General features: G+C 41.4%; 1 protein-coding gene across 1 annotated transcript in view; it reads left to right on the forward strand.

Annotated features, from left to right (window-relative positions):
• Window positions 1-6,466: 6,466 nt before the first annotated feature.
• SCML4 (sex comb on midleg-like 4 (Drosophila)) overlaps window positions 6,467-23,071 on the forward strand; it is a 173,937-nt gene continuing 157,332 nt past the window's right edge. Inside the window, exon 1 of the mRNA XM_006839954.1 lies at window positions 6,467-6,647. The gene's annotated coding sequence lies outside the window, so the exon portion shown is untranslated. The remainder of the gene's footprint in view (window positions 6,648-23,071) is intronic.

Consider the following 23,071-nt stretch of genomic DNA (forward strand, 5'->3'; position numbering starts at 1 on the left):
CTCATCTTTCTCCCGCGGAGCAGCTGGTAGTTTCGAACTGCTGACCTTGCGGTTCGCAGCCCGATTCGTAACCACTACGCTACCAGAGCTCCTTTTTCCTTAGATGGGATTAATTTTCACTTCATTTAACCACCTTCTCCCCTACCCCTAACTTCCTGTGCCTTTAGCACATGGCTTTACTAAAGCAAGACGGTATTATCAACTCGGAGAGGCCCCCAAAGACCAGGGGAGCCCTTGGGTGCAGAAGAGTGAGGAATCAATCTCTGATCTTGCATTGGCTGTGTTGAGGACCTTGTGTGGATTCAAAAGATATCAGGTGATGGTGAAATCCGGAGTGGCAGGTGGTAGGATGATGAGTGAGTTGGGGGTAGTCTTCAACCTTGAAGCAATGGGTAAGACCAAGACTGAATGAAACTTACCTGGCAGACAAATATTTTCTTATCATTTCATTGATGAATGAATAAATGAGAAATTTAAGATTTGTGAGAATTGTAATCAAACATATTATCAGATATGATGAGGAAAAAAACTGTTACTTTTATTTACCTCAATGTGAAGAAAACAAAAATCCTCACCACTGGAGCAATAAAGAACATCATGATAAGTGGAGAAAAGATTGAAGTTCTCAAAGACTTCATTTTGCTCAGATCAAGTATCAACACTCATGGAAGCAGAAGTCACGAAATCAAATGACATATTGCATTAGACAAATCTGCTGCACAAGACCTCTTTAAACTGACATCAAGAGCAAAGACGTCAATTTGAAAACTAAGGTGCATCTCACCCAAGCCATCGTAATTTCAATAACTTTTTATACATGTGAAAGTTGCACAACGAATAAAGAAGACTATAGAAAATTGTTGTTGTTGTTAAGTGCCGTTGAGTCGTTCCGACCCATAGCGACCCTGTATGGGTCGGAACCGACTCGACGGCACTTAACAACAACAACAACAATAGAAAATTGATGTATTTGAGTTATGGTGTTGGAGGAGAATATTGAAAGTACCATGGGCTGCCAAAAGAACAAACAAATCTGTGTTGGAAGAAGTACAATCAGAATGTTCATTAGAAGCCAACATGACCAGAGTTTGCCTCTCATTCGTCAGACATATAATCAGGAGGCACCAGTCCCTGGAGTAGGTAAAGTGGACGGTCAGTGAAAAAGAGGAAGACGCCAAACAAGATGGATTGGCACAGTGGCAGCAGCAATGGGTTCAAGTGTAACAATGGTTGTGAGGTTGGAGCAGCACCAGGCAGTGTTTTGTTCTGTTGTGCACAGGGTTACTGTGAGTTGGTACTGACTTGACAGCAGTTAACAACATTGTGTATTCTATGGTGTGGATATATGATGAGTTTATTTAAGTAATCGCTTCTTACTGACCCTTTAGGTTGTTTTTCATTTACCTTTATTGTAAAGAAGAATTTTGCTTTTAATTTTGAAAGATTCCTATGTGAGTAGTTTAGGCTTGCCCTCATAGAAGGCAGGGATTTGGGTTGAAGAAGTGGCAGCTTGAGGGGAGTCAAGAGGTCTGCTGTTCCCACTCTTTGTTCTGCCTTTTTTGTCTGACAGTCAGTCAGATTAATCATTTGTTGCCTTGATTTGCCTTTTGGCAAAATAATGATCATAAGTCACATATATCCCATATCCCTGACAGTACTGTCTACCTGCAAAATTTCAAGAACATTTAAAGAAAAACCTGGGGTTGCTTGAACGGGAGAAGACAACCTCCTTTTTTACTTAAAGAATGGAATCTTAGCTCTTAAAAGGCCCCTGATCTTTCTCCAAACTCTCGCCTCCCTACTTCCATCCCAAATTGACTAGTTTGTCACTTTGGGCTGCTAACTGCAAGATCAATAGTTTGAATCCAGCAGTATCTACATGGAAGAAAGAGGAGGCTTTCTGTTCCTGTAAAGATCAGAGCAGAGATGTCAGCTTGAGGACTAGGAAGAGCAGAGATGTCAGCTTGAGGACTAGGATGCGCCTGACCCAGGCCTTTGTGTTTTCAATAGCTTCATATGGATGCGAAAGCTGGACAGTGAATAAGGAGGATCGTAGAAGAATTGATGCCTTTGAGTTGTGGTGTTGGAGGAGAATACTGAAAGTGCCATGGACTGCCAAAAGAACCAATAGATCTGTTTTGGAAGAAGTGCAGCCAGAGTGCTCCTTGGAGGCCAGGATGGCTAAGCTTCGTCTCTCCTACTTTGGACATATTGTCCGGAGGAAACAGTCGCTGGAGAAGGATGTCATGTTGGGTAGGGTGGAGGGTCAGAGAAAAAGAGGAAGACCCCCAACGAGATGGATCAGCCAGGTGGCATCATTGATGGACTCAAGTGTGGCAGCGGTGGTGAGGTTGGCCCAGGATTGAACATTGTTTCGTTCTGCTGTGCATGGGGTTGCTATGAGTCGGTTCTGACTCGATGGCACATGACAACAACAACAAAGATCTACAGCCTCAGAAACCCTACCCAAGGCTACTATGAATCATTATGGTCTCCATGGCAGTGGAATTTTTTTTTTTTTTCTTCAATATTGTGTTGAAAGAGGGGATGCTTTTACTCTGTACTAGCCACAGCCACAACTGAGCTATCATTGAACCCAAAACATATCCAGCTGATAAGGCAATCCATGTTAAGTGCCCTGGAGTCAGTTCTGACTTACAGTGACCCTGTCTGTATAGGGTTTCCAAGGAGCAGTTTTATATATAAATTGTTGTCGTTGTTGTTGTTAAGTGTTGTCGAGTCGATTCCAACTCATAATGACCTTATACAGGGTTTCTGGGGAGCAGCTGGTGGGTTTGAACCATAAGCAGGCCAGTGCTTATCCTAGAGTACCATACCAGGACTCCAAGGCAATCCACAGGGTAAATCTAGTCTCCTTCCCCTTCCCATTATGCAACAGAACGTCAGTGATTTGACCAATGTCATTGGATTAATTAATGGCAGAGCTGAAACAAGCTGCAGTGCTGGGGGCCATGTGGCTGAATGATTAATTACAGTATCTCTGGGGACAGATTGCCCAGATTTCAAGCTTTATCACCACCTCTGAGCTATGTTACCTTGGTCAAACTGTTTAATGTTTAATTTAGTGTTGCATTGGGCAAATCTGTTGCACAAGACTTCTTTAAAATGTTCAAGAGCAAAGATATCAGTTTGAGAATTAAGGTGCCTGACCCAAGCCATGGTAATTTCAGTAGCCTCATATGCATGTGAAAGTTAGACATTGACTATGGAAGACTGTAGAAGAATTGATGCATTTGAGTTATAGTGTTAGAGGAAAATGTTGAAAGTACCATGGACTGTCAAAAGAACAAACAGATCCGTGTTGGAAGAAGTGCAACCAGAAGTCAAAATGGCCAGACTTAGTCTCTCATACTTCTGACATATTATCAGGAGGCCTCAGTCCCTGGAGAAGGACATCATGCTTGATAAAGTGGAGGGTCAGCGAAAAAGAGGAAGACCTCCAGTGAGATGGATTTGCAGTGGCAGCAGCAGTGGGCTGAAGTGTAGCAGCAATTGAGAGGATGGCGCAGGACTTTCTGTTGTGCATAAGGTTGCTATGAGTCGGAACCAACTTTAGGGCACCTAACAACAACAACATTTAATATCCCTAAGTTTCAGTTTTCTCACTGGTAAAATCAAGATGATACTTATAATACCTACTTCATAGAGTTTTTGTAAGTGAGATGACATACATAAAAGGCTTCATATGTAAGTGTTAGCTATGTGGCACTGTGCGATAAGCATGAGACTGCTAACCACAAGATCAGCGATTCAAACCCACCAGCTGCTATACAGGATCGCAGTGAGTCAGAGCTGACTCAATGGCACTTAACAACAACAACATTATTGTTATAACAAGGGTTTTCTTTGCAGTAACGCTTTCCAACTTTCCTGTAGAATACAGTCCTCTCAACCCAGTGTATGTGTTAGAAAACACAGCTCTTTAGGACAAAGGCTGTTTTCAGTGTGGATGGCAGCTTTACCAGCCATTGAAGAAGGGATTACTCTTCACATGGAGATTGTAAGTAGGTTTGCATTTGGGACACCTCCAGATTAACCTGCTTCCTCTGATCTCTTGCTAACCACCAGTTTAGTAGCATTTGTGTGGAAAGAGCAGAGCATGCTGCCTGTGGTCTGAGACAGAAATGTAACCACAGTGCCAAAGAAAATTAACAACGTGGCACAAACTAAGTATCCTGATTGTACAGGGATGTACAAGCCCTTTGAGATGTATTAGTTCAGAGAAGGTTGCCTTTTCTTTTTGTCAACAGACATGTTCGCTTGCACTCAGACATTCCACCAAATTTACTTTCTCTTACAGATTTAACTTAAACTTGACTTGGAATTGAAAACATTTAGAGTTTTGGAAATCCCTTTTAAAAACCCTGATTTAATTTCTTAAGGCCTATAGTCCTGATTGCACAAATACCAGCAAGATATAATTTTTAAAAAATAAGCCAGCTTTAGCTAATTTAATTTCAAGCATCTTTGTGAGGTTGGCCCTGTTCATGTTGTCAATGACAATGCTTGTACCCCGGATGCACCTGACTTAAGGACAAGCCACAAAATAGTGCAGCTGGGAAGAGGCAAGGCAGCATGGAGGCTGGGGACCAGAATCAGAAACCCTCCCAATGCTGGGAGGAAAGTAAAAAGCTCCTGTCTTCCAGGTGGTCTCTGCCAAGTATTTTTCTTTTATAGGGATTGGGAAATATTTTTGATTATTTAAGAAATATTCCTTTTATCTATCTGAGGAAACATTTTTTTAAGTGAAGTCTGTTCTCGTATCTCAGTCCATTCAAGGTGCTTTGTAATGTGGGGTTGTACTCAGGACCACAGGCATAAATAAAAGCTCTGTGGCTGGCACCAAGATGCTGGTCAAATTCATTCATTGATTGATGCTTTGCTTCCTCCACTCCCTGTCCCTGTCCTCCCCCTTTTCTACTTCCTTGGGTTTCTTCTTCCTTTTTGTCTTCCCCCACCCTTTCTCCTTTTTCTTCTCATCTTCTTCCTCCCTATTTGTTCTCCGTCTCCCCCTTTTCTTCCTCCTCTTCCATCTTCCTGTTCTTCCTCCATTCCTCATTTCTCTTCTTCTCCACTTCCTTATTCTTTGAAATCAATATGAGGAAGCTTCCAAAAGTTTGTGGATAAATTTCATTATCTTGTAATTCCATTTGAAACCCCCTTCATATTAAATGACCAAAATGAAAAACTTCCAAACATGTCTTTTCCCCACCCAAAACAAAACTACACAGTGGCGTGATTAAATGAACTAACACAGTGATTTACTTGTTTTCAATAGCTTCCAAAAATTAATTATTTTCTCTTAGCTTCATAATGAGAAAAGATTTCTTATTTCTTTCTCATGTGTTTCTGCATATACATTCAGAAAAACACCACAATTTGTAGTTTCAGTTTTTCACTATTTCACTCAACTGTCCAAATTGAGTCGTGAGCCTTACTGAGCCCTACTTGATGCTCGGTTTGAAATTTGCTGCTCATCCCCAGGAATAAGCTTGTGGGTGGCCACATACTTGTAGAATGGGTTTTTATCTTGTAGGAAATCCTTGGGAACAATACCCCAGAATGAATGAAATGGGCAATGGAGAGTTTGTTCCACTTTACAAAAAGAAAGGAGGAGAAAAAAACCCTTCCTTGGTCTAAATTGATTAGCCACAGACACTGCAATAGGGCCTGGGAATGAATAGTGGCCCTCTTCCTGAGTGAGAACCCTCTCACTCATGCGTGCCCCAAGCATATTCCCGGGTGTGGAGAGGAATGTGTACTTACACACATCTCTGGAGCCCAAGTCAGAGCCCAGTTTAAGTGGATTGAACACATGTGTCATATGCAGCCACAGAGTTAACATGTATGACCACAATGTGTTACCTGTGTAGGCACACTACTCTGGAAAACACACAATCTCTCTTAAAGGTGCACAAGTGTCACTAGAATGTTCATTTTTGTTTCCTTTGTCCAAAGTCAAACATTCAGTCTTTCAGCTCACCAGTGTCTTATAAGCCTGGTGCTGGCCCACACTGCTGCAGGACTGGGACAAAGAGATGATGTTACAGTCTGGTTTCTATGGCAACAGAGGAGGGGAAATGAAAACCGAAATGTTGGAAACACCCATTCTGACAATTGTGACATAATTCAGGTTATTACTAGGACGTAACTACCAAAGAAGCAAGAAGTATCATTACCTTGCAGCTCATGTCGACAAGAAGCTGTGCCGCACATTTCTCTTAGTTGGGCTACTAAGAGGAAGGAAACACAACACACACACACACACACACACACACACACACACACACACCTCTTTTTCTGCATGTAAAATGTGTGTGTTCTTTAAAAGCCACTGGTTGGCTGGTTTTCCGGACATGATGTGGTTGAAGCTGTCATCGTAATGGAAATTCATTGCTGTAGCTATGGTAAATCGAGTTTTCTGCCTGTGCTGAATGCATTAGTCTAATGAGATGTTTGCAGCTGGAGAGCTGGACTGCTGGAGACTAACTGTGAGCGACTCACACACGCGTGGAAGACAGGTTTTGTAATACTCGGTTTGCATGGTCCGAAAGTCATCTGTCTACTGAGCCAACACTCCCGGCCTGGTAAAGAACCTGCTCAGGGCTCTGGTGAACAAGCCGTAGGTAAGGGAGAGGCACAATTGGAGGGTGTGCCTCTGACATGGAATTCTTTCCTAACTGTTTGGGTGACAGCTTACCCGGGTTAGTTTTTCCTGGGTCGCATGCCTCCCTCTGTGGCAATGCACACGTGTCCTGGACTAGACCCATGAGCCCAGCAGGTAAACTTTAGTCCCTGCTTTTCAAAATGCATTTGATTTTTTAATCAGTTCTCAAAAGGTGCAACATAGAAGAATATAGTCTAAAAATGCAGATTGTAGACATAGTCACTATTTATCAACACTGCATTGAAATGTGTAGAAAGTTATGGGGTTTTTTTTCTCCAAAATGTGAACTCAAATAACTGGTTAAGTGTTTTTTTGTTTTGTTTTATTTTTTAGGGGGGCACTGTGATTTTATTTTGCTTTATAAATTTAAAAAGTGATAGTATGTCTTGAGATAATAAAAGTATTTACCTAAAATTTGTTTATTATAACTGATGGGTTGTGAATGTACAAACATGGTTTTATAAAATTTGGCATTTATATGGAATATTCTACTTGTTTTTGTGCTGTTTTGCTTTCTTTCTGATTTACCTGGCATAGAGGAGAATACTATTCATTGCTAGTGGCTTGTTGTATTTATTTTGGGGAAAAAAGACCAGAGCTTCAAACCGGTTTGAACTGGTTCAGTTGTGGCCATTGCAGCAAAATTGGAACAGACCTAAATTTGTAAAATGGGGGTGTACTTGAACAATAACCGGAAAGGGAAAAGTACAGGTCAAAGCCTTGGAATGGGAGACTTGGAAGAGGCATAGTGCTCACTTTCAGGAGCCTGATACATGCGGTTGGATTATTGCCAGACTGGGAAGTGTGCGAAACACTGTCAAAGTGGCATGGCCAGCAGCCATCTCTGAGCTGGACACCGTTATTTCTGACTTGACCGTTCAAGAGATTTGGTTGCTGTGTAAAGCATACACTACTGTTGTTTTCTAAGAAGGAGACTAAGTTTTAGAGGGCTGTCAACCTAGTTTTCCCATTCCATTAGTGTCTACCCACAGTTTACAAATTTGGGTCCCCACCAATTTTGCTTCATTGACCATAACTGAACCAGGAAGAGCTGGTTTGAAGCCCTGAAAAAAAAAAAAAAAAAAAGTGACTATGGAGTGCCAGGAGAAATTTTCTGAAGTTCAAGTACAAAGCTGTCTCCTTCCCAGGTGAAATGTTGTGGGACCTGAACCAGTTTCCTTGTGCTCTTCTGAGCTTCACACGGTGTCCTCTCTGGGTGGACAGGACAAGTGGATGAGGGTGAAGGCTACTCCGTAAGTGTTTTTATCGACTATTGGTGTGCTTAAATCAGCGTTCTTTCCATGACCTGCTAGATCGTGAAGGAGACGTGGTTTCTAGAGTTTGTGATGTGCTCAAGTAGATTAGACAGCCAGGAGCTTTCTGGAAACGTGGCTATTTGGATGGTCTAAGGTGCAGTGCTACTTGAGAAAGTGATCTTGATGGTTAAGAATCAAGAGTAATTGAACAAGGTAGAGAAGTTTGTTGTGTACTCTTTCAAAAACCCTAGGAACCATTTTTGAAGAGTGAAGGACATAGTTACTTTTTTTCTTAAGACTTTTTTTATGAAATAGAATACTTAGAGTGAAAGCATAAAAATAACTATGAAGAAATGCAGAGTGTTTTAAAATAAACTATGGACGGCACTTAACAACAACAATTGATGGTGGGTAGGGTACATTATTTGTGTGATGTCATTTTTGGGGGACGGACTACATGGCAAAATTAGCCTGAAACAACAAAGGGGATTGTTGAGTAACAGCAGCTGGCTGAAGATTCCCTAGAAAGCACTAGCAAACAATTTAACACAAATCAGGACTAAAATGTTAATGTAGAAATTTCAGCTTTAGGGCACTTGTTTTGTGGCTTTAAACACATCTGTGATAAATACTTTACAAATATTTAAATATTTTCTTTCCACTCTATATTATCTTGATAAATTTATGGGTCTGTTTGATTTGTGGTATTGCAATAAAAGTGCAAATCCCTACAAGAAGCCCAATTCACGATGTTTAAATTTCTCTGCTGTGCCACACACACACACACACACACACACATAGATGAATGATAAGAAAAGAAAAGAAAACAATGCTAGAAGCAAGGGCACATTACTTTTCATTTGCTCTTCGTAGTGTTATTTAGAGGAGAATGAAACCAGCAGATACAGTTTCACTTTCTGCTTCTTGGATTCTCGGGCTGGGGCTGTCGGGCTTTCCCCCTCTGCAGCAGGTAAGGGGAACAGACCAGCTGTTAGAAAACAAACCAAACCCAAGTACTTTAAAAACATCAAAAATTCAAAAAAGGAGTTATTTTTTTGTTTATGTTAAATAATATTTACTATTATAAAAATTCAAGTTATATCTCCCAAACATAATGATATAATGTTTAATTAAAATTTTTTTAAAGAACTTTAAATGTTTGGAAAAATAATAAACAGATTCAGTTAAATCTCCTTTAACGGAGTAACTTATATATATATATTTTTTATTTCAATTTTGGATCTCAAATTGTGAACTTCAAGAATACTTAGCTGGGGCTTCTTTAGATTCAAACAAGAAACATTCATGGAGGAATAATTTTACAAAATCCTAGGAGTGTAATTTCGAGTTGTTTTGCAGATAACTTTATAATTGTATGTAGCTGGAGCCTACATCACACACATATACACTTACATGCACACACCCCTAAAGTCATATACCTTAGAGGAAATATTTTGTCCCGCTGGAGCTTGGACTTTGCTCCCGAGGGCTGGGCTAGAGCTCAGCAGGACATTTCTCCTCCTCATGTCTGTGTCCCTCAGCATCACACCAACTCTGGTACCCTGGTTGTGCTCTCTACAACCTACACGCTATGAAGAAAGCAAGGAGGGTCATGTGGCCCCTGCCCAGGCTTCAGAATTTCTAGCACCTTCAGTTTCATTCAGTTCTCCTTGTCTTCCATGGACCCTTCAGTTTTTATCTGGGGAAGGGGTGGGAGGGAAGGGGTGGGAGGGAAGGGGAAGAAGAAGTGTAAGATTCTCCTCCAGTCTAATTATTAGAGAACATAGCATGTGTTCTAACATTTGGGGGATGGAGTCTGTGAAGGCAAACCCCCATGGTGACAGCATGCAGGCTCCTTTTTTCAGGTGAGCAAAATAGACATTTCTAAGAAGAAGCTTTGTTTAAGTGTCTATTTGGACATTTTACATTTTAATACTGCCATCTCCCAAAAGACTAGTTGGAGATTTATATGATTTTTATGTTTTTGTTGCCTTCAAAGGCTGACAGGTGAGGAGAGATGAGGAGGATTCAAAACTGTCTCTGGGAGAAAAATCAAATGGTTGGTAATATATAATGTAATAGAAGCCACCCATGAGTCTGGTCAATTGCTCTAAATTTTAATTAATGAGTCACAAAAGCCACACTACAAGCTTTAAAAATTGCCCCTTTATCATAAGGTGATAATTAACTTTCTCTGGAACGAACAATTCTCTCAGACCTTCAGACTTGGGCAGTATGTAGCCGATGAAGTTCTCTGGGATACTGCCAATTTTGAACAATTGGATTTTTGGCAAACTTACTGGATTTCAACTCAAGCCTCTATTGTAACATTGTCCAACATGGTTGGAAGACCATTACCATAACACAAATCATGGTTAATTTTCTGAGCTCTAGAGGGTGACGGAGACTGTTTGGACTGCATTTGAAGCTATGGCTTTCTCTCTCTTCTTTTTCCTTTTCTATCTTTCCCTCCAAAACCTCTACATTTTCGAGAGCTTAGCCACACTCGCAGCTCTGCTATAAATCTCTGCTAGAGTCACTGTTAAAATTCACTGCAGCTATTCCTGTATTTGTTGGTATGCCGTACTCCCGTATCAAGTTAGGCACTTTGAACCCATGAGGGTCGAAATGTTTTTCATTGTTGTTGCAATCATTTTGGTTTCAGTTTTGGCAACAACTTGGTCCTTAATAACTCTGTAAATGCTTACCTATGATTTCTCAGATGCGGAGATTAAGATCAAGACTTGAAGAAGAGACACTGTGGGTAGGAGGGCCATTTTGAAATGCTGACACTGTTTGAAATTTAGCTTATTCTGACCCACACTTTTTAACGTTTGAAGAGGCACAGAATTATTTGACATTTCAGAGCATGCTGGTCCACATGAGCCCACTCAGACACACACACACCAGTGTCACTAGTGGACAACATCATGAGAGATGATGCTAGTTAGCCCCAGCAGCTGGAAGACAGTGGTAACAAGTAAGAGTTAGCATTTCAGAGTCAGAGCTTTTTTTCTCTCCCCTCTGGATTCTTAGCCTTGCTGGCCTTCTGCTTCTTTCAGCCAGGACCCAGCCAGGACGTGATTCTCACTACAAGGCTTCCTGCTGAGTTAACCTGGCAGTAGTGACACAGACAAGGACACACCTGCCTTTAGGCTGGTGGGATGGAGCAGGCTTTATGCATTCTGCAATAAATCAGTGCTTCGCAGTCAGGGCCGGCACTTTGCCACCACTGAGGAGATAAAACATCTTTTGCTTCTTGCAGTGATTACTTCTTAGACTGTTATTTTAGGACAGAAAGGAATTTATTGCTCAGTGACAGTTCTCACTTTGGATTAAGCTGAAAAGTCATTCCACTGAATCCATTTGACACCCCAAAGCAATGGGAATCTGGTCTGAAGTCCATACTATAGACTTCCTTGGGGTTACTGTTACTGTTTGTAGCAGTTGTGTTTTGTAGAGAAATAGTGGTGTAAGACCATATACATCCTCTCCATGGCCCTGCTGATTTAAGAACATCGGATTTAATTTTTGATTTGTGGGGAGGAAAATGTGTATTTCTTTTTAGGTAGCTGCATTTATGCACTCCTAAGGTTTATAAGGAGTCCTGCTGTGGCACTGTGGGTTAACGCATCAGACTGCAAAGCTGTTTGAACTGCAAGGTTGGCAGTTCAAGCTCACCAGCTGCTCCTAGGAAACCCTATACAGGGTTGCTGTGGGTCAGAACTGACTCAGAGGCACTAAAACAACAAGGTTTATAAAATGGTGTGGCTCTGTAGAATAAGCACTGGGTTGCAAACTACAAGGTTAGTGGTTCAAACCCACCAGCTAGCTGCTCCTCAGAAACTCCATATAGGGTCACTATGAATCAGAATCAAAGGGGCTCCAAAAAGTGTGTGGAAAAACGCCTTTATCTTTTCATCCCATTCTTCCATGAACATTTAATTTAGAGCTCCCCTGTATAACACAACGTATGCTAATTTAACACTTTGACATGGACAATTCAGTGACAGCGATTACATTAATCATGTTGTACAACTATCAGTACTATTTGTTGCCAGATTTTCCAGTGGTTAGGTAAATGGAACTTGGACTGGTTGTGTACTCCTGCAGAGAGGCTGTGCCAGCTCTGAGGAAAGGGCTTGGGCTGAGGAACAGTAGGGCTTACTTCTCCATAAGGCACACAGCTCAGAAGCAGAGGGGATGGAGTTGGTCATTCTGAGAAAACGAACATGCCAAAGTAAAAGAATCAGCGCTACTTTCAGAGGTGGTGACGTGGTAACTTTCAGAGGTGGCAACTTTGGGGAGATGACTGTTTAGTATCAAAAGTCTTTGCCCCTTATTGGTCTCTGTGCTTATCGTTATAAAGCAAAAGCCTCAATTCTTTCAAAACAGAAACATGTGGCTAGAAAGTAATACCAAAGAAATATACAGCCTTTCATAAAGATGGGTACTGAATGTGGGGACAAATGCTGAGTCAAGCAGAGCAAAGAACTACCCTGGTTTGGTTCAAGTCTAGTCAGGGGGAAATGGCGGTGAACAAAGAGATTGTTGTTGTTGTTGTTAGGTGCCGTGGACTCGTGGACTCTATTGCAACTCATAGTGACCCCACGTGATGAGGCAGAATGGCTCATTAGGGTTTCCTAGGCTGTCATCTTTAACGGACAGATAATCAGGGCTTTCTACTATGGAGCTGCTAGGTGGGTTCAAACAAACAACCCTTTAGCTAACAGGTGAGCAGTTAAACTGCAGGGCCACCAGGGATTCTTGAACAAGGAGGTACTGGGATAAAACCAGGAAAAAGGAGCCTGTTTCTTTCTCTTGCTAGGACTGGACCAACAGCCCCCCACTGCCATGTCCTCTGGTGCAGTTCAGCAAGGACTCAGTGAGCGTTATCAGTAGCACAGGACTCTCACCTTATCGACCTGAATCTTTTTCCTTTTGGTTGAAGGGCACATTTTCTCTTTTCCCTTCCTCATCCATCCACAAGCCACCCTGGTACATCCCTACCCTGATGAGAAAAACAGGGTTGAACAGTAAGGAGTGTGTTTTACTCTCTGGTACCTGACGCCAAGTCCCGAGTCCTCTCACCAAAGATTATTAGCACCCACAGGGGCCGTCCCTGTCTGAGGTTCTGCCTTGGATGCAGTTTTAGAGTCTGTCTGGTGCTGGCCTCGGGATTTTATCCTGTTTTGACAGGCAACTGTTGGCTTGGAAAATGAGGACGAGAAGACTTGAAGAGAAAAACATAAGAAGAAAGCCAACTATGGGGTATTCATGCTGTCTCTTCTAGAGGAAAGATTCAGGATCACGTAACTTAAACAATTCATTGAGCCTAACCATTTCAGATCTATTGTAGCCAATGGAATCATTCTTGTTCTTCGTGCCTTCCAACAAAAGGGAGCTGATCTCTTTCCTTCACAGTTCTTTAGAATTTAGTGCCCTTGTTGTCAGGAAATTATGGTACTCTGTCCTGGTATGGCGCTGTGGGTTAATTTGCCAGACTGCAAAGTCGTTTGAACTGCAAGGGTTTCAGTTCAAGCTCTCCAGCTGCTCCTTGGAAATCCCATACAGGATCGCTATGGGTCAGAATCGACTCGATGGCACTTCACAACAACAACAACTCAAGGCCTTATCAACTAATTAGCTATGATGATATGTTCAAATATGATGACATCCCAGAGAAAATAACTGGAAAATATTGTGTTGCAAAAGGTTACATGCTTGACTATTAGCCGAAAGATTGGTGGTTGGAACTTAACTAAAGAAGGCTCAGAAGCCTGATGATCTGCTTCTGAAAGGTCAAAATCTTTAAAAATCCTGTGGAGTTCTAGTCTGCACACATGGGGTCTCCATGAGTCAGAACTGCCTTGAAGACAATAAGAAACTCCACTGTGGAAATAGGTTTCTGTTGTTTTTTAATCTTGAGAAACTTGTTAAATTCAAGTAAACTAGTTAAATTCAAGTAAGGTGTGGCTCATGCTATTGTTGCCTGTGCTGGGGAGTTTACCATGAGATTCAGAGGTCAATTCAATAGCCATCTGCATATCCCCCTTATGCTGGGAATTCTCCTTTATAGATATCAAATGATGCTCAAGCACATTTGATTATATCACTTCTTCAGACCTCATTTAAAAAACCCCTTCAAATTTTGATGCACAATTTATGAACAAAGTTAAAAAAAAAAGTCTTGGTGCGACATTGTAAATTCAGCACTAGATTGTTAATCGCAAAGTTGGCAATTCACATCCACCAACTCGCTCCTTGGAAATCCTATACAGGATTGCTATGAGTTGGAACCAACTCGATGGCATTATAATAACAGCAACAGTGTTTGAAAGCACCACCCGCAATGTGAAAATCTAGCTCTTGTTTTGAGTGTAATATAATTAATGTTAGATATTTAGCATAAATACTGAAGGCAAATTGTATGGTAGGGTTATGTTGGTCCCTGGAAGGGGAAGGCTAATTAGTCCTGGTGTGACAAGCTGTAGGATAAGCACTGAACTGCATTTCATTAAGGAGGCTAGTTAAGTATATTTCCTTTATAGGGAAATGAAGTCAGAAAGTCCATTTGTGGTGTGATGTGTGAGAATGCAGTCTAACCAAAAGATTGGAAGTTCAAGTTCCACTCAAATCACCTTGGGAGAAAAGTTTTGCTATCTGTTTCCCAAACACCAGCCATTGAAAACCCTATGGAGCATACATGGGGTCACTGTGAGTTGGAATTGACTCTAGGGCACCTGAGTTTTTAGTGTATGAGACTGTGTGGGTGCTGATAATCTATGATGATGTAGTTGTGGAATATTGGTCTCCTTTCAGTTGTCTCTCTTTAAGTTGGAAGTCACCTGACACGAACCCAGGAAAGAGTAAAGCAACATGAAGTGCTCTGATCGCAAAGTGGAGAGGAAGTGCATTCAGAAAAGTTTGTCTCATATGAGTTTTCCCTGGAAGTGGCTCAAATCTTGCTCAGCTCAAATGCTGGTAAATTGGTGTCTTTGTAATTAGCATGAGACCGTGATAGTAGAATCAACTAGAAATACATAATATTAAACAGCAAGCATGTGTTGTCAGTAAGTCACCTGGAAACTGAATGGACTCTGACTCTGAGCCCCTCAGCAGTCCTGCAGAGGCTGACAAAGAATACCATCCCCATTGTATTCTGAGGACATACAGCTCAGAGATGCCACAGGACTTGCCCAGGGCCACTCTGTTAGCCATTAAACTGATGTTTCTTTCATTTAGTACATTGTTTTTGTAACCATATTTGACATGTTCATGCCTCAAGACAAAAAATTCCACAGGGACAAAGACCCAGTTTTTCCCTGTAGATGTCTAACACTAAAGTTGTCAGTTAAATGGCTGCCTGGACAAAATAATGAAAACCCAGGCTACCATTTGGTTGGGAATTCCTGTATTCTGCTGTGTACTATGTGGATTGATGACCCGTTTCCACGGTTTTCTCTCTTATCCCTGGGACAGGATGAAGAGAATTTACACTGGGTCCACTAAAATCCCAGACCATTTTCCAGTGAGCTTGTTTCTCTGTGGAAGGTGGAAGGTTGAAATAAGAGATAATGATAAAAACCTAAGTAGTGAGCAGGAGGGAGACACATGAGACCTTTGAAGGAAAGAGTTAAGAGCAAAAGCCAGTCCTCAGAGACTGGTCTTCTAAATCCCAGGTTTTACAATGAATGGGTTCTGGAGGCCTGTCTCCTGGAGCCTCATCTCTCCCTTGGTGTCACCCAGGGCAGGTCCCTGTTGTTAGGAGTCTGCCCTTCTGTTGCTAGGAAGCCTCCAAAGAGCAACCCTTCCCCTTCTCCAGAAACTTGGTCCTCTTATAAATGCCTAATTTTGTCCTCAGAACTGCATAAAATAAATCTAAGTGTAGCAGCGTGGCTCTGGGGTCAAAAAAAGTCAGTTTAATGGCTAACAGTGTCGCCCTGGGCAAGTCTTGTGGCATCTCTGAACTGTACTGTCTTCACAATACAATGGGGATGGTATTCTTTGTCAGCCCCTGCAGGACTGCTGAGTGGCTTAGAGTAGGCAGGCTAGTCAGTCCCCAGGTGACTTAATGACTGTGAACTACAAGGTCGGAAGTTCAAACCCAACAGCTGCTCCTCAGAAACCCTGTACAGGGTTGCTGTGAGTCAGAATTGACTCGACAACACTTAACAACAATAACAACAAGATCTATCTGCCCTCACTTTGAAATGAACAAACCAACCCTTGTCATTGTTGCTAAGCGTCAGTTCCGACTCATAGCAACTGAAAGCAGCTGCTGGGTTTGAACTGCTGACCTTGCTGCTAGCAGTCCAGTGCTTATCCTACAGCACCACACCAACTCTAATTCTTCACTGCAATCTGTTCACTTGCTGCAGGTCCAGCTTTCTAAAAATGATCGAAAAAGCTTCTAGTCTTTTCTTGCACTAAATTTAGGCTAAATAAGAACGCTATGCACTGTTTCCAACTTAACTACACATTCAACTTAAAGACAGAAATGGATCTCATTCATAACCCTACAACTGTCTGTATATGGAAAAGGACTTTATAAATGGTAAACTGCTGTATGTTGTTGTTGTTGTTAAGTACTGTCGAGTTAGTGCTTACTCAGAATGACCCCGAGGCTGTAAATCTTTGTGGGATTGTGGAGTGGCTGGTGGGCTCCAACTGCCAACCTTGTAGCTCACAATCTAGTGCATATCCTGCAGATCCACAGTCCTACCCAAAACAGTGCTGTATAAATGTGAATAGATACATGTGCACTTGTGGAACGTCATGGGCCAGATGCTGAGGGAAGCACTAAAATTGCTTTATTCAATTATCTTACTTAACCCACATAAGTCAATGCAGCAGGGATTATTTTCATCACCATTTCCAGATGGGTAAACTGAGGAGAATATTAAAAGTACCGTGGACTGCCAGAAGAACAAACAAATCTGTGTTGGAAGAAGTACAGCCAGAAAGCTCCTTAGAAACCTGGATGACCAGACTTCATTGCTCATACTTCAGACATATTATCTGGAGAGACCAGTACCGGAGAAGGACATCATCATGCTTGGTAAAATGAGGGGGGGGGGAAGACCCCCAACAAGATGGATTGGTACAGGGGTAAAAGCAACAGGCTCAAGCGTAGCAATGATTGTGAGATTGGTGCATGCCCTGAGCAGCGTTTTGTTCTGTTGTACTTAAGGTCCTTCAGTGATAATCCAGCCAGTGTTGAAACTCCTGAGAAGTACTGGAGATATTAGAATAACATCACGTGGTCATCTGTGCATCAACATTCTCCTGAGTTGCTCCCCTTTGAGTGGGGGAAACTAGATAGTCTATGCTCATTGCGCCAAATGATTTTGCTATTTGCTACATTTGGAAAAGAATGACTATGAACCTTTCATCTAGCACTGTTTCATGTGCTGATTGCTGGCCAATTTATCATGGTAACAACAGTTTAGGGAGAAAATGCTACCAGAAGTTCAAGTCCCAGATTGCTAATACAGAATGTCATATTAAAACCTATCTTAAGGTTTTAATATTTTTAAAATTCCTTGATCTAATTCCTGGGACTTCTAAATTTCTAAAGTTCGTGTATCAAGAATTTATCCATTCCTGACTTTAATAAATTGTTAAAATGTCAAAGTTTTTAAAAAATGATGTCCTTCTTTGGGACTGGTCTTTCCTGATTAATATACATATATATAAATATAATATATATATGTGGTGGTACTGACTCAATGGCATTGAATAATAGCAACAACAAACTGAGGCTTATATTAAATAACTCGCTCGAGGCCACCTGGCCTTATGAAGTCCCCTAAGCCTTTTCTTCTCCAGTTCTGTAAAGCAGCTTCGTGTCTTTTCACCTGTGAGGGCTGAAGAGAAAGAGCCCTTTCATGCCTCAGAGCCAGCTGCTCCTGCTCTGCCTGGCTGGGCTGTTCCTAGGTCTAGCAGGTTCCAGAAAGGAAATGATTCCCTGGTGTTTCCACTTGAAAAAGCAATTTTGATCCACAGCAAACTTCTTTTAAAACAGTGGCTTCAATCTTGTTAGACTCAGCTCCATTTTTATTACACATGTATTTTTAACACCCTGTTTACAAACCTGAAGTGAAATTCTCACATAACATACCCCATCTACACTCATAATTTCAGAAAAAATCATTATGTTGTCATAACTGAAATACCAAGAGGAATTAGGCAAAGTCATTTATGAACACTTCTGGCACTGGTGCCCCCTACCCCGGAAGACATGATGAAGTGGTAAGGATGGCTTCTAGAGCTCCACGTGGGCTATCCCTTCAGAACTGAGTTTACAGTAACCAGTTGGTTGATACACAGTTTTTGGAAATCTCGCTGTACCAGCTGTGACATCATGTCACCAATTCCACTTGTCTGCCTCAGTCTGCTTTGAATTGCTCTGTAGGATTTTCAAGGCTGTGACCTTTTGGAAGCAAATCACCAGGCCTCTGTTCTGAGGCACCTCTGAGTGGGTTTGAACCAGCAGCTTTCAGAAAACCTCTGGGTGTGTTTTTTAATCACCTAGTCAAGCACTTTTTGGAGTCTTGGTGTGCGCTGTAGGATAAGCATTGAACCACAAGGTCAGCGGTTCAAACTCACCAGCTGCTCCTCGGAAACCCTATACAGGATTACTATGAGTCAGAACTGACTCACTAACACTTAACAACAACAATAACCAAGCACTTAATTGTTTGTACCACCCAGGGACTTCTAAAATGGTGAACAACTCTTGGTAAAATTTTGAACAAAATAGAGAAGAGTGTTCCTGGATTTACATAGTAAATGAATTCATACGAACTAATGTATATATTATGTTGTTGATGTTGTTGTTAAGTACCGTGGAGTCGGTTCTGACTCATAGTGACCCTGCACAGGGTTTCCGAGGCTGTAAATCTTTATGGGTGCAGAATGCCTCATCTTTCTCTCGCGGAACCGCTGGTAGTTTCGAACTGCCGACCTTCAGGTTAGCAGCCTGATTCATAGCCACTACGCTACCAGGAGCTCCTTAAAGTATATATTATAGTGGAATAAAAATACATTGGATTTATATGAGGAGATAATGTTTCATTTTGCCGCCCTGCCTGTGCAACACAGGATATATCCTGCATCTCTGTTCTCAGCCTGGTGAAGTGCTAGCAATGTTTCGCCCACCCTCAACACTGTACCAAATAAAATCATCTCTAGCACATTTTCAAAATACCCACAGCAGGGGCAGTTAGTAGCACCACTGCGCACCTGTGGATTTGTGCACACCAATCTGCCACCCATTTAGTTTTCAGGTGCACTGGTTAAGTACCTGGCTGCTAACCAGAAGGTTGCTGGTTTGAACCCATTGCAGTTCTGTGGGAAGAAGACTAGGCAATTTGCTCCCATAAAGAATTCTTCCTAGAAGACCCTATGAGACAGTTCTACCTTGTGATACAGGGTCACTGTGAGTTAGAATCAACTCAATGGCACACAGCAACAACAACCCGCTGCAGCACCTGGTGAATTACAGTTTAGCTAAAAGATGGTGTTGTGTTGTCAGCTCTCTGCATAGTCACTGCGCGGACCCTCAAAGATCATGGTGAGAATTTGGGGAAGGTTGGTCTGGTCATTACAAATTCCTTGAATTTCTGTTTTATTGAGAAATGTCCTAATTTTGCCATTGTATTTGAATGACAACTTTGCAGGGTATATAATTCTTGGTTGGAAAGTTTTTATTTCAGAGTTTTATATATGTCATCCCATTGCCTTATTACCTGCATGGTTTTTGCTGAGAAATTAATGCTTAATCTTATCGATTCTCCTTTGTAGATAACTTTTAGTCTTTCCTGAGCTGCTCTCAGGATTTTTTGTTTATCTTTGGTTTTGGAAAGTTTGATTATTATATGTCTTGGTTATTTTCGTTTGAGATCTATTCTGTTTGGGGTTTGTTTAGTCTTGTATACTCATCTTCTCATCTTTCATGTTGTTATGTAAGTCTTCTCCCAAGAGTTCTTAAAAAGTTTTCACTGTGTTTTATGGTGTATCTTCCTGTTTTGGAATTCTGATCACCTGTAAATTGTTTGCCTTCATGGTATCCCATATAATTCTGGCTTTCTTCATTCTTTTTTTTCTGATTGTTCTTCTAGCGTACTAGGATTGAAAGATTTATTTTCAAGCTCACTGATTCAGGCTTCCAATACTTCAAATCTACTTTACCCTTTCAGTGTATTTCTGAATTTACAGAGGGTAAGGTTGTGTCTAGGATCTATGGGCACAGTTGCTGTCTATTTGTGGGTGGGAAAGAAAAAAAAAATCTTGCTCTCACACACACACACACACACACACAAGAAAACAAAACAGAACACACAAACAAGGAACCAGCAATAAAAAGATAAAGTAACACAGAGAAAAAAGAAATAGAACCAGACAGCAACCAGAAAAAAGAATACAGTAAGTATAAAGACAAAACAGGAACAGGGAAAGGGAGCTATAGAAGGATGAAAAAACAAGAAAGGAAATAAAAGGATGAAATTTAATAAATTTAATGAAAATATCCTTAGAAAAACCAGGGAGAGGGAAGATGAAAAGAGAGTAGTAAAGAAAGATCAAAAGGAGGTTAAAAAAAAGAAGAGGAGAAATGAGAAGCAGAAGACAAGAAGGAAAAGCAAAAGCAGAGATAGGATAAAATTCAAGGGAATGAAAAGAGAAATAGAATGAGGAGAAAAAAGAAACAAAAGCAGTGCAATAAGAAAAGTCAAACCTAAAAACAAACAGAAACCATTGCAGCTGTTGGATCCAGAAGGGTGAAAATTCTGGGGGGCTCCTGCAAACCGAAGAGCTCACAAGGTGGGCTTGGAAGGGATGTGACAGCAGAGTTTCCCTAAATGAAGTTCCTGTCAACCTGGGTATTATCTATGTTCAGGGTACTCAATCCAAAAAGTAGTATATGGAGGACCTTGATGGAGTTGTGTCTGTTAAGACTATCGGGTAGCTGGGGACAAGGTGACTGGTGAAATGCTGGTCTAGTGGCTCTGCAGATTCTCTAGGTCTGGAGCCAAGCCTGTCTGAATCCAGGTACCAAAGTGGTGCTGACTTCCAACCATGTGGCTCCAAACTCCTGGAGAGTATGGTCTATACTGGGGATGGATGAAGGTGGGAGCTGGTCACCGCTCTGGTTTCCAGGGAAGTGTGGGGAAAAAAGGAATCACACCTTTCCCATCACCCATGTGAATCTGCCCTGCCAGGATATCTTCTTTTTCCAAAGCTGCTCACGATCCGGCCAGCCATTCATGTCTGTCGCCCTCTGTTGCTGTCCCTGCTCAGCTTCTCCTCCCAGAAAGCTCTCAATCCACTTCTCTAACCTTTTTTCTGAAGTTTAGGGTTCCCACATTTTCATCTGTGTCTTTTTCATTTGGTCTCTCAGATCTTTGTTGTACAAAGTCTGTGTAGTGTGCCTGCCTACCTAGTCCGCCATCTTTCTGGAAGTGCACACAGTGCACTTTCATCAAACATGGAAACTCCACCTCTGAGTATGTTCCCTGGTTCAGGTACATAAGAATGAAGTAGAGGAAGAAATATGGCCAAAGATTCTTTGTCAATCCTTCCATAGAGATCTAGTTGCCCTCTCTTTTTGACTTGTTGGCTAATATAAGGTTGTGGAAGTCACATTCCAAAGCTGGAAAAAGAAGTCTTGAAGTTCCACCTGAATTTTCTGGAGCAAACACTCTTTGAAGTAATAACCTTGAGGCTGCTATGGTGTGAGAACTCAAAGCCACATGGAGAAATCCTGGAGGATGAGCTGCCATGGAGCAAGAGAAAGAAGCAAGGAACACCAGACATATGAATGAAGAAACAAATTTGGAGGTGGATCAGCTGGCTGATGCCACATGAATCAGAGATGCACCATCTGGCTGGGCGTTCCTAAAATCTTATTTATTCATTTTTAATTTTTTACTATGAATTGGGTGTTTACAGAGCATATCATCAGTTTTATGTTAAAAAATGTATGTACACTTTGCTTTGTCTAATTCATTATTATCCCCTTAGTGTAATATCAGAGTCCTGTTGTGGCACTGTACTATACACACTGGATTGTAACTGAAAGGTCAGCAGTTGAAACACACCAGCTTCTCTTTGGAAACCCTATACAGTCTCACTATGAATCGGGACTAATTCGACTTCATTTAACAACAATATAACAGCACTTTTCCCACTTATTCCTTAAGTTTTCTATTGATATTCCTCCTTCTTTCCTAACCCTTCTAAACTTTGTCCTTGAATAAATGCTGTCCTTTTGATCTCAACTGGTTAATTATTCTAAGATATACATACCTTACTAGTGTTATTGTTCCTTGTATAAATTTCTACATCATTTAGCTGAAAATGGATCCACTGGGATTAGTTCAGGTTCAGACCTGAAGGGGAACTAAGGGCCTTTGTCTCTGAGATTCCATCAGTCTCTATCTGACCATAGGCCCAGTCTCCTTTATGATTTTCTCCCACTCTCCCCAGTACCATGTGATGTGATCTCTGTCTGAGTAGTTGGTAGTAGTAGTTGAGCACCATGTAGCTCTTTGATTTTAGGGTCATGGAGGTTGATGTTCACGTGATCCATTAGTTAATTGGACTCACTGATTTTATGCATCCTCAGTTTTCATCACTTTTCTTTCCTCCATACAAGGAGAAATCAATAGTCACACCACTCATGATCTTTGAAGACCCAGTCGCTACTCACAAAAGTAGGAAGTAGAACATTGTCTTTGTGGACTATGCTAGTTGACCCAGGCCTAGTGAGTCTTTCCTCAAAGTGTTTGGATATGTCTAAGAAGTTTTTATAGCTTTGTTTTCTGTATGCTTCTCCACATTCATGGCTAGATTTTTAACAAAAGCAAATACCCATGTATGAATATTGTTGTTGCTATTAGGTGCTATCGAGTAGGTACCGACTCATAGCAACCCTATGTACAACAGAATGAAACAATGCCTAATTCTGGGCCAACCTTACAATTGTTGCCATGCTTGAACCCACTGATGCTGCCACTTTGTCAATCCATCTTGCTGGGGGTCTTCCTCTTTTTTTCTGACCCTCCACCTTACCAAACATGATGTCCTTCTCCAGTGACTGGTCCCTCCTGACAAGACGTCTATA

This window comes from Chrysochloris asiatica, unplaced genomic scaffold, assembly GCF_000296735.1.
Source record: "Chrysochloris asiatica unplaced genomic scaffold, ChrAsi1.0 scaffold00027, whole genome shotgun sequence".
Classification (NCBI taxonomy): Eukaryota; Metazoa; Chordata; class Mammalia; order Afrosoricida; family Chrysochloridae; genus Chrysochloris; species Chrysochloris asiatica.